The sequence below is a fragment of the Thunnus albacares genome, chromosome 18 (genome assembly GCF_914725855.1).
Source record: "Thunnus albacares chromosome 18, fThuAlb1.1, whole genome shotgun sequence".
NCBI classification, from domain to species: Eukaryota; Metazoa; Chordata; class Actinopteri; order Scombriformes; family Scombridae; genus Thunnus; species Thunnus albacares.
This window is the reverse complement of record NC_058123.1, coordinates 21,259,734-21,270,823: the sequence shown is the minus strand read 5'-3', so window position 1 is coordinate 21,270,823 and position 11,090 is coordinate 21,259,734. Positions and strand designations below refer to the sequence as shown.

General features: G+C 42.3%; 1 protein-coding gene across 1 annotated transcript in view; it reads left to right on the top strand.

The window, feature by feature from the left end:
• Positions 1 to 1,075: 1,075 nt before the first annotated feature.
• Positions 1,076 to 11,090, top strand: part of cntfr (ciliary neurotrophic factor receptor) — a 229,177-nt gene continuing 219,162 nt past the window's right edge. The window contains exon 1 of the mRNA XM_044334283.1: positions 1,076 to 1,308. The gene's annotated coding sequence lies outside the window, so the exon portion shown is untranslated. The remainder of the gene's footprint in view (positions 1,309 to 11,090) is intronic.

The following is an 11,090-nucleotide window of genomic DNA, read 5'->3' as shown; positions in this document are numbered from 1 at the left end:
CTGATTTCTTTTTAGCAGTGTCACTGCTTTCCCAGATCTCAGCAATTAACTTAACTTGATTTGATAATATACTGCTTTCAGTAGCTATTCATTTCAGTTCAAGGTTCTCAAGAGCAGCAATATGGTGCTGAAGGTTCCTGAACCTTACAAATGTGTCAGGAGCTGATCAACTATCCATTGGTATGCCTGCTGTCTGAATATTGTGCTGGCTGCATTTGTCAGAAAGAATAATGATCTTTGGTGACATCTTTGATGTTCTGTAACCTTGGTGATCAATGAATGTACTTCCCATGAAGATTTTCTCAAGAGACAATTCACCACCATCTCAATTCAAGCAATGGCTTTACATATTTGAGAATACATGTCGCTTTTTTTGAAAATATACTTCTTTGTAGCTACCACCATATATTTTGCTGGAAACACTTCATCTGTACTGTTTTCCATTGCTGTTCTTTAAAGTGTAATAACTGTAATGCAATTGTATCAGCCTTGCAACTGAAGGTCAGCTTTAAAAGGTTTCCATTACTGAAAAGGTCAGTGCTTCCAGGTGTGAAGCACCACCACAGCAGAGACGGAAAAGCCAAAAAAAAAAAAAAACACTGAAAAACATTTAATTGGATGATTCCTCTCTAATTGTATAAGATTTAGTTATTGTTTGTTGTGTGAATTTGTGCGCACCACAGAGCTCTTTAAGTTACACACACTATATGACTATTTGTGTGTCCTAAACTCTCCATGCTGCCATATTTCTTCCTGTTTGTCATTGTGTGTGTGCATGCTGTATTTGGGTCTATGTGTGTGTGTGTGTGTGTGTGTGTGTGTGTGTGTGTGCATTATGTGTGTGGGCTGTTCCCTCCACTACCCTGAGCGGTGGCTAGGGGGTGCACTGTGGACACGGTGTGTTTATGGGCAAGAGAATGAGAGAGAATGGGGGAGAGAGAGAGAGAGAGAGAGAGAGGGAGAGAGATAGAGAGAGAGAGAGAGAGAGTGTGTGTGTCTCAGTAATGTATTCCTGCCTGTGGCTGGGCTGGTCACATGGGGAGAGCAGCCTGTTTAAAACAGCCTTGGCTCGCTCACTCAGAGCAGTGCGAGACACAGAGACAGGCGCACACGTTCTCTCTCTCCCTCTCTCTTTCAAACACACGCACACACACACACATGCTCATGCACGCAGACGGCAACTTTCCTCTATCGGACTGAGACAGCACACACGCCGGGATAGACACACTCCCCTTGCTACAGTGGAGAAGAGAATAAGGAGTGACAGATCAGGAAAAAAAAGAAATACAGAAAAAAAGGAGGTTCCCAGTGAGTAGCCAATTGATTTTCATATTTTATTTTATTTTTTTTTTAAATTTTGATTTTTGGACTTTGCTCTTCTTCAGCGCTGTCTGACCAGGACCTGACAGGGACTGAGAGAGGGAAAGAGAGTTGGATGGAAGGGACTGTGAGGGAAAAAAAAAAAAAAAAAAGAAGGAAGGATAGCCAAAAACAAAGGAAAGGTGACAGAAGAGAGCGGAGATGTGGTGCTATAGTGCAACATCGGGATACTCTCTCCATCAATCTGTCCCTCTGTCTGTGGGATCTAATGCTGTTAATTAGCAGCGTGCGCTTGGAATGAGAGGAATGCCATTGTGCGGAGCTGGAATGGGGTTTTGCTTCGGACTCTTGTGCTTTCCTGTGTGTGTGTGTGTGTGTGTGTGTCTGTGCATGTCCTCTGTCTTTTTGTGTTTGTATGCATTGTGGTGGTCAGCCGTACTGATGTTGAGCAGATTCTCAGAGACACACGCTGCGCTGGCTGTGATTAATAGAAACCTATTGATATGCAGATGGAAGGGATAGACCCGTCACAGCACTCTGTTCCAGTGATATGAGTGATGGGTTGGGGTGAGAGAGACACTCTCACTGTCTCTCACTGTCTTTTCTCTTGTGTCCAACTGTCTCTGTATCTGTCTGTCCCTCTCTATCCTACTGACTTGCTGTCTTTGGCTCTCTCATCCTCCCTTCTCACTTCTCTCCCAGTTTGATTTTGCTGCCACTGCTACTGATCTCTCGTTATCTGACATGCTCTCCCACTTCTCCCTGTTCTTTCCTATCTCTGTCTTCTCATTTAGTTTTCTCCATGTCTGCAACCCCTTTTGTTTTCTATGTCTTCTAATCTCTACATGTTCTTTTTTTTTTTTTACATCCAGCTCCTTGCTCTATTTCTCATTTTCTCCCCCTCGCTGGTACATGCTGGTATACATTGTGGATTCCTCAGTTGCATATAAAGAGAGAGGATCGCAGAGTTGTGAGGAGGGAAGGAGGGGAGGGAAAGGGAGAAGAAAGAGAGGAATGAAGGAGAAAGTGGAAGGAGGGGAGGGGAGTTGGGGGGGTGGGGGGGGGGGGCATTGAAAAGGCTGACACTGGCTTGGACAATTAGCCTGGGGAGTTCGTCCTGGGGTGCTATTCTGAGAGGGGCTTTGGCCCCTGGGCCCTGGGCGCTGGGTCATGGGATGCCTTGACCCCTCCAGTCGACAGCTAGGCATGGGAGCCATTATCACGGCCTGATTGATTAGCACTGAGCGGAAATCCCTTTTCTCTTTACTCCTTGGGAGAAAAAGACGACAGCTTTTTGTCCTTTTGCTGCTGCTGGTTTAGTATCTGCCTGCCTGAATGTGGAAAGCTCTGGCTCATTTTGTTTTACTGTTGTCAGTTATGGAGGTCTGGTCTCTACATATCTTTTCTCTCTGGGCTTGTCTTTTTCTCTCTTACTTTTTTCCCCCCTGTGTGTGTTTGTGTGTTTGTGTTGTGGAGTGGGTATAATATTTAGCCCTAACTAATGAGACAGACAAGTTGCCTTCTGAGAAAGATGCTCTAAAGAATTGCTGGGGGACTTCCTAATAGTCAGACATCTGATCAGGTTGCGTGCTTCACATTATCTTTCACTCATCGTTCTCTGAGCTTCTGTGAGTGGTGCACCTGTGCAGGTTGTTAGTGATGCATTTTACTTGGAGGTTGTGGAGAAGAAAGCCGTGAAGGAGAAAGAGAGGAGACTAAGTGATAAAAAAGAGATGTGAAGGAAAATGTGATAAAAGACAAGAGCGGTGAGGGAACATATACTGTGGGACAGCTTTGGAAATTGAGCTTCTCTCTTCAGTCTGTGTGTTTCCCTTTTTATTGTGTCTCCATCTCCATCTCATTTCTCTGTTTTGATCTCGCCGGTCCCATCTCTCTCTAACTCTCCCTCAACACCCCCCTCCTCAGACTGGGAGTTTAGCGGGGTGTTTAGCCCAGCTCACGGCTGATCAAAGCAGTGTGTGTCAGACTGGGCTTAGCCCAGGCACTCCTAATGGAGCACCGTTTTCATGCCTAGTTGGTGGTGGAGCGGGAGGGAGAGATGGGAGGTTGGGGGGGGAGAAGAGGAGGAGGGGTGCAAATAGAAAGACTGACAGAAAGAGTTCAAGGGAGGGAAAGACAGTTAGACAGACAGTGAAAGGGGTACAAATAAGAGCAACACAGGAAGGCAGATGAGGGCAGACAGGCAGAGGGAGGGAGACAGTAGTGATTAACAGGCAAAAAGGGAATAGTGAGGGAGAAAGACAGGCGAAAAAAAAGACAGACAGGCAAGCAGGAGTGAAGACACTGGTTGTCAGAAGCACACAGAACCGCAAAAACCGGACACAGGCATATAGAGAGACAGGAAAACAGATAGTGGGCAGTGAGACGGGCAGTTTCCAGTTTCTTTTCAAGTGGAGCACCAACAGGGCATACAGTTTAGGCCAGCACAGGATAGCTCCCACACATGGTTTGGTTTTAGTCTGGAAGCAACACCAGACGGGAAGAGGCCTGTGTGTGTGTGTGTGTGTGTGTGTGTGTGTGTGTGTGTGTGTGTGAGAGAGAGAGAGAGAGAGAGAGAGAGAGAGAGAGAGAGAGAGAGAGAGGAAGATAACGGGGGAAAAAAAGGGAAAACTGTGTGTTTGTGTGCCTGTGTGCATGGTAAGCATCTCTGTGTCTGTCTGTGTACTTCAAGCACCGGACAGACATGCATGTAAACTATAGATTTTAACAGACTATAAAAAGCTGTCTAGACTTCTTGGACAAAGATCCTGAAATTGGAAGTTTTGCCTCTTATTATTAGGCCATTATCTGTAGAGGAAAGGAATGTCATTTCTCAATAGAGGAGGAAATTGTTACTATTTTAACCTGGAGAAATGAAAAGGTCTTAAATCTGAGAACGGTACTTGTATCCTATTAAGGGTTCTATGATAAATGAGAAAATGACAGTGCTGATATTTTAAAGTGATTGTACTCAAGGAACTGAGAGGAGAAAATTGAATGAGAAGCGATGTCATGGTTGATTAACAGTTACTTGAAAAATAAGCGTATTTCTGTTGAAACTGTGCTTCTTTACTTCTCAACTTCTCATTTTCTCTCCCCATCTGTCATTCTTTGTCTCTCATTCCTTTACTTTTCTTCCATCCTCTCCACACCCTTTCTGATTTCTCATTCTCCTGTCCTTCTGTCATCACCCCTCCTACCTTTTTTTTTCTCCTTAAGTGTCCCTATTTATCCCCCAATGTATCTATTCCAATCCATTCACTCCTGCTTTTCTTTCCCTGTCTTGTGAACCCACCTTGTCTCTCACAGATTCCTTCCCTCTCCCTTTTCCCTTCATCCTTCTCTTTCACTCTCTCAGATCCACTCTCGCTTACCCTCAGATCCACTCTCGCTTACCTCCTCTACACTCTTTTTTTTTTTTTTTTCCTGCTTGCTTCTCCTCTCCCATCCCCATCTCGCAATGCTGGTGTTTATGCTTCAGACAGAAGAAAGGTAAGGTAAAACTAGGATAATATTTCCCTTAAACATACTTACTGCCTGGGTAAACATCCTTCGACAGATGTCCAAGTGCAGGCCTGATCAGAGAAGGGTGGGGGGGAGTGGGGGAGTGCAAATCTCACTGCTGTAACGTACACAAAGGCTACAAATTGGAAGCTGGTGTGGAGAATAAAGGAGGGGGAGTCAAAAGTTTTCTCGCCTAAAAAGTAAACAGTTTCTAAAAGGCTTCGGTAAGTGTACTTGTGTGTACATGCACACATCCACGACATATTACATGCCACTGCGAAACAAATGCAGGCAAGATCTTTGTACTCCACAAGCCTCCAAACAGCAGCAACAACATGAGCCAGTGCTCCTTTCTGGCAACGCACAGCTCCCACGCTTTCTCCGTCTACCCTCTCTCTCTCTCTCTCTCTCTAGTTAGATATGCCACTTGCTGTGTGCTTTTATCTAAATGCACCTAAGGGTGTGAAAACATGACAAGATTTTGTTAAGATTTGGCCCCAATTAAGCAGCCTCACATGCATCTCAGAGATCCACATTTTCCAACGGTTTCCTCTCTGCACCCTGAGCTAGAAGATCTGGCTCAGAGGGGGACTCGGTGTGTAATTATTTCGGTAAGCCAGAAGAACTCTTGTGCTTTCTTTGTACATTTTTAATACAGAGAGGACATGCAGATATTAAACTCTTTAGTATCTGCATGTCATTAAAGAGTGTTTTCCACTCTTTATTGCCATAACTCCTAACATGCCCTCTAACTATGGATCAGGACTTTACATTTCGGAAAGTTGTGAAATGTTTATGAAAAGTCTTTGCTATGTGTGGTTCCAAGCTTCTTGTTAGTAGATATTTTCCTAAACTTGTATATTCATGGTCCCTCTGCTGTCTTTGTGCTATTTGTATATATGGTATGCCTGTTTCTCTGCTGATGAGTCAGTGTCTGCCAGGCGGCTTTTTTGTCTGTCAACTTATGCGTCTGCTTGCGGGTCAGCTTGTGTGTCAACTTGTGTGTATATCTGCTTGACTTGGCTGTATTTTCATCTTTAGACAGCTCTCCATTCAGCCCCTGTAGCATTCTTGCAGCACACAGATAGAAGAGTTCAGCTCCTCTAACTTTCTGATCAAAGCAAACGAGGGATGAAAGCAGGGAATATGGAGAAAACCTTTTATGAATATGCATCACAAACCCCCCCCTTCCACAGTCCCTGTACCCCACACACACACGCATAGACGCATGTGCACACACAGACTCTGCCTCTTCCAGTAGGGGGAGTCTCTTTAAAGTGTCCCCCTCACACACATACACAGTTAATGACTATCTGAAGGACATTCGCATTCTTTTAACATACAGGTGGACCAACATGCTATTAGACAGCAGCCACAAACTTTCATGTACTGTATGTATGCTAAAAACATGCACAGACATATTTTTGTATCCTGACACATGCATTCAATATATAAAATAATTTCCTCAGAAACACACACACTATATATTAAAGTGCATCTTGAGGAGAAGCAGAGCAGAGTAAATGTGCCCACAGGCTACAGTGCAGTATGGGAAGATGCAATAAACAGCACACACGGTAGAGGAATACATGATGAAGAGAGAGTCATTAGCAATTTTTTTGGAGAGTTAGATGTATGATGTGTCATCCATCTATCTGTCATTCAATCTGTCTATGTTGTTAGTAGGTTTAGTATTATGGACTAACTTGCTTTATGTATCTATTTTCATTAGGCAAATGCATGAAACATTGGTTGCTCTTCACATGTTGAAAACGATGATTAAAGCCAATGCTGCATTGTTGCCATGTCAGAGAGGAAAAAGCGGGAAAACCTCCCACTATTTCGACATAGGAAAAAGTCTTAGGAACGCTTGGTTACTCCTTGTGGTCACACCAGATAAATGGGAATAAATCCTATATCAGCTTGCTCTATCATGTTACATACTTGTAACGCTTCGTTGAGTGATAGTAAACAGTGCATAGCATCTTTTGAATTCAATGAATTGATTGTATTAGTGTTAATATTGAATTTTATTGTAACTGCCCACTGCCAGTTTGTAGACATTTCTGTTGATCTTCATGGGAAGTGGGAGTTATCATAGCTGTCAGAAATAACAGATGCCTGACTTAACACCCCCTCCTCTGCTTGTAGTTACTGTCTGTATGGTAGGACATGAACACAGCATTAGCCTACCAACAGTTAGCACTGACATCAATTATGCCTGCAGTTATAGCTCCTTTGAAGAAATGCATGGCTGTACTACTGCAAAGAGGACAATTATAGTTTGATGCACACAGTAAAGCAACATTATGCAACTGTTTTACCTGAAAGTGGCAGCTTCAAAATCATTCTGATGGTACACTGACTTGTAATACGAAGAATGGCGCCTCTTTCATGAGCAGGTACCATCACCCATGAGAAATAGTAGTTACCTGGCTGTAACTCTAGTTCCTGCTGCTGCTGCTTCATATTAAAAGCTTTCCACTGACAAACAAATGGAAGGCTTTTATTGTGAAGAACTTATTTGAAATGAAATGTGTTCATTGCTGAGTTAGCAGAGCTTCGATAGCCATGCTATTCTTCCACACATCTCTTCCACCATTTTATGTGAATGTCAACATCTGAAGACACAGCAGCTGTGTGCTAAAATGTACTCGCTCACGTCATACTGACTGACTTATGTTACGATCCACTATGATCCACATCATCTTTACATACCGCTGAAAATACAGTCCTGTAGCTGCTAGCCTGTATCTTAGTTCTGTTGATAACAATATAGTTACATATCGGCAAGTATACAAGTGATTGTAATTCACCAAGGGCTCATCAGGTGAATCAGCTGTCACTTATTAGCTGAAGACCCATCTGCACATCTCTAATCATAGAAAGGTTTTCATCAGCAGTAACTTAACACGACTCCAATACAGCTCAAAGTGATCAGGAAACAGTAAAATAAGGCTGATATCTTAAAGTACCAACAGGAACACTGGAGAGAAGTTTCAGGCACACTGGTGTGACCAGTGAAAATGTTTAGCTGCATTTGATAGATTTTTGGTCGTCCTGTTATCAACAGAAATAAATGCACCAGCATCCTGTAAATACCACTTGTGGCAGCAGAGGCTGCTGTTGCTGCTGCTCAGCAGATGTTACGTAGTCTTGCTTTAATCATTTAGAGCACCAGAGTGAGAAAGCTTTGATTCTCAAAATAACACTTTTTGCAAATGGTTATTGCAGTGAATCCTTATGATTTGTAGATACTATTTCAATCAATTTGCTTGTTTTGCTGTATTTTTTCTCATATTTGTTACTAATGAAATTATGTGGGTGGCACTCTTATCTCTGTTTATCCATGCCGTGCTGGTCATGCTAAAGTTCTTCTATTAATTCCAAGCTAACAAGAAATGCATCGCTCCCTTTATAGAAGAGGATTTTTTCCCAGGAAAGACCTGGTGCTGAGTTTTAAGAATACCAAATATGACATTGTGTTATATGGAAAAGAAAATATATATATACATTTTGCAGATATGCAATACATTCGGCTGTGACACAATTAGATGAGATGGGGATCAATATCGATATGGGCAACACAGTTCAAAATTGCAATGCATTACATGAGGTGAAATGTGAAACTGGTTTATACATCCTATGGCGAGGTGGCAGATGAGAAGAGTGAGGAGATGCGTGACTGTCTGCGAAAGTTATAGGGTGTGAGAGAAAGGCTGAAAACCAAAGAGGTGAGACAAGGAGAGGTCAGGTGTGGCTAACAGCAGACAAGACAGGTCACTTCTTGAGGGAGAGGAGAGACAGGGAGGTCAGGAGAAGTGACAGGGAAAGTTGAGTCGCACAACAGGCAAGAGTGCTCTCAGCTGAGGCAGACATTGAGGACCTGACAGGATGGAGGAGAGGCTGTAGGCACAGCTAGCAACTAGTATGTGACTTCTTGAGGAAGGGATTAAGAAAGACAAGAGGAGAGGAAAGACGACTTGTGAGGTTAGGAAGAAGCTAAGAACAAAAGTGATTGTGGTCAGAGGAGAAGAAGAGAAGCGATTCAATTATGGAGCAGAGGACAGTTTAACTGAAGGATACCATCAGGCATGATTGGGACTGCAAGAAAGGTGGCAGACAAGAGGGAGCAATGAGAGGAGTGGATATACCTGGCCGAGGCTAACAGCAAACATGATTGTGGTCAAACAGAAGAGAGGGAGACTGGAAGTAATGTGAATATGGTGGGGAGGTGAGAGGAGGAAATTAGAGGTTAGGAAAGACTATCAACAGACACGGTGCCTGTGATCAGTGTTGGAGAAAGAGAAGACCGAAAGAAAGGATGAGAGGAAGACGGGTGAACAATGATCAAAAGAAAAAAAGGTGATCGTACAGGAGGCTAACACCATTATGGCCACTTGCATGATTGAGGTCAGAGAGGAGGAGGTGTAAAGATTAGAGAAAATGAAAGGGGACTAGTTGGACAGGTTGGGAGTCAAGGCCATACATTTGAGTTCAGATGTGATAATGGTCATTGAACAGAAGATAAATGGAAAGAGAGTGGGAAATGAAGCACTTGGCGAGGAGAGACAAGAATACAGAGGGCAGACATGTGTTATGGTTTTAAGTTTATCTGTCTTTATCACAGCAGTAATACTTAAACAGAATTTGGTGTTTTCAGGGTGGAATGGCAGGTTTGCAGCCAAAAACAATGTTATGCAATAGGTTTTCCAAACGACACATCTCAGAACATGTTTTACATATAATAACCTGGAGACATTAGTAAGGAAGATTTTTTTTCTTTTGCCCTCACAGCTACTGTTTTTCACTTGCTCTATCATCATATTCAGGTATGCTCTCATGGTACATCAGCAATGGGATGCTGAAACACTGCCATCCTCATTAATTTTCATGTTTACTTTTTTTTTTTTCTTTTTTTAAACTCAAATTGAGACCTGACTTCACCCTAGTTTGTACAAAATGTTCACAACTCTGGGACCGCATGATTAATAATGCACTACGTTAAAAATGCATGAATTTTCCATCAAGTGGAAAATCAACATTAGGGTTCTCACTTTATTATAATGAGACGTCTTCATCCTTTTTATTTTTGGAGATATTTCAGATATATTTACTTATTTTAGCTATGAAATATTTATAGTTGTTGAAAGGCTTAGGGTTCTGCTGCTGCCAGCTGTAGGTGTTTGTGTGTGTGTGTGTGTTTCTGTTTGTGTCCATCTAATGTCAAGTGTGTGAATCAGCTGTTTGTACGTCTGTGTTACTGCTTATGTCTATCTCTTTCCATATGCGCCCATATATTCGCCAGTTAGTGGGTATATAAGCTTGCCTTTATGCACAATTTTGTGTGTCTGTGTGTGTGTGTGTGTGTGTGTGCATGTGAGTGAGTGAGTGCCTCTCTCAGAGCCGGGGGCTTTTAATCTATTAAAGCCTGATCCTTAAACACTAATCAATGCACCCTTTTATATTTCCATTACAGTGCAGAGGGAAAAGGATAAATAAAGCATGACAGTGGAGCTCAGTCGTGGCCACATAACACTGAAAAATCCCAATGGTTGTTCAAATGCACATGAAGAGGCTTGACTTGTTTGTGTTGAAACACAGGTTGTTGTGCTGTTGTGGTAAATTCTCATTCAAATCAATTATTTTGATGCTCAGATTTCGTTGATTGCAATGACAAAATCTTGACAATGTTGGATTCTGCTTCCATTTCTGAACTTCCTGTTCACTATAATCAACTTAAGTGACAGTATTTTCTTTATTTTTACTGACCATAAAGCGTTAAAGCATTAGCTTGGATTCAACCATTGGTTTTTGGTGATTACATTGTTATCATACCAAATAGAAAACAATAGAAGATCCAAGTTGTACAAAAAACCAAAAAACTGAATAACTGTTTGTCTCAATTCTCATTCTGTTCCACCCAGCCAAGTAATGAGCTGAATGATGAGCATTTGTTTCACAAAAAAAGAAACAAACATCTTTGTTTTTAGCAAATAATGGAGACAAAGCGCTGTATAAAATATGATTTCCACAACTAGGACCATCACATCTGTGTCTCGACAATTAAGAGGATGATGAATGTATATGCTTGACACCTCCTTCCTTTCATTTAGACAGATAATTACCTGCGCTTGCATGAGAATCTGTGCTTTTTGTGTGGCATGCTCTATTAGCAGCCTCATGCATGCTCTATTAGCAGCCTCGTGTCATTGGCCGCCCAACCTTTTTTTTTTTTTTTTTTCTTTTTAAATGTAGTGCTCCTT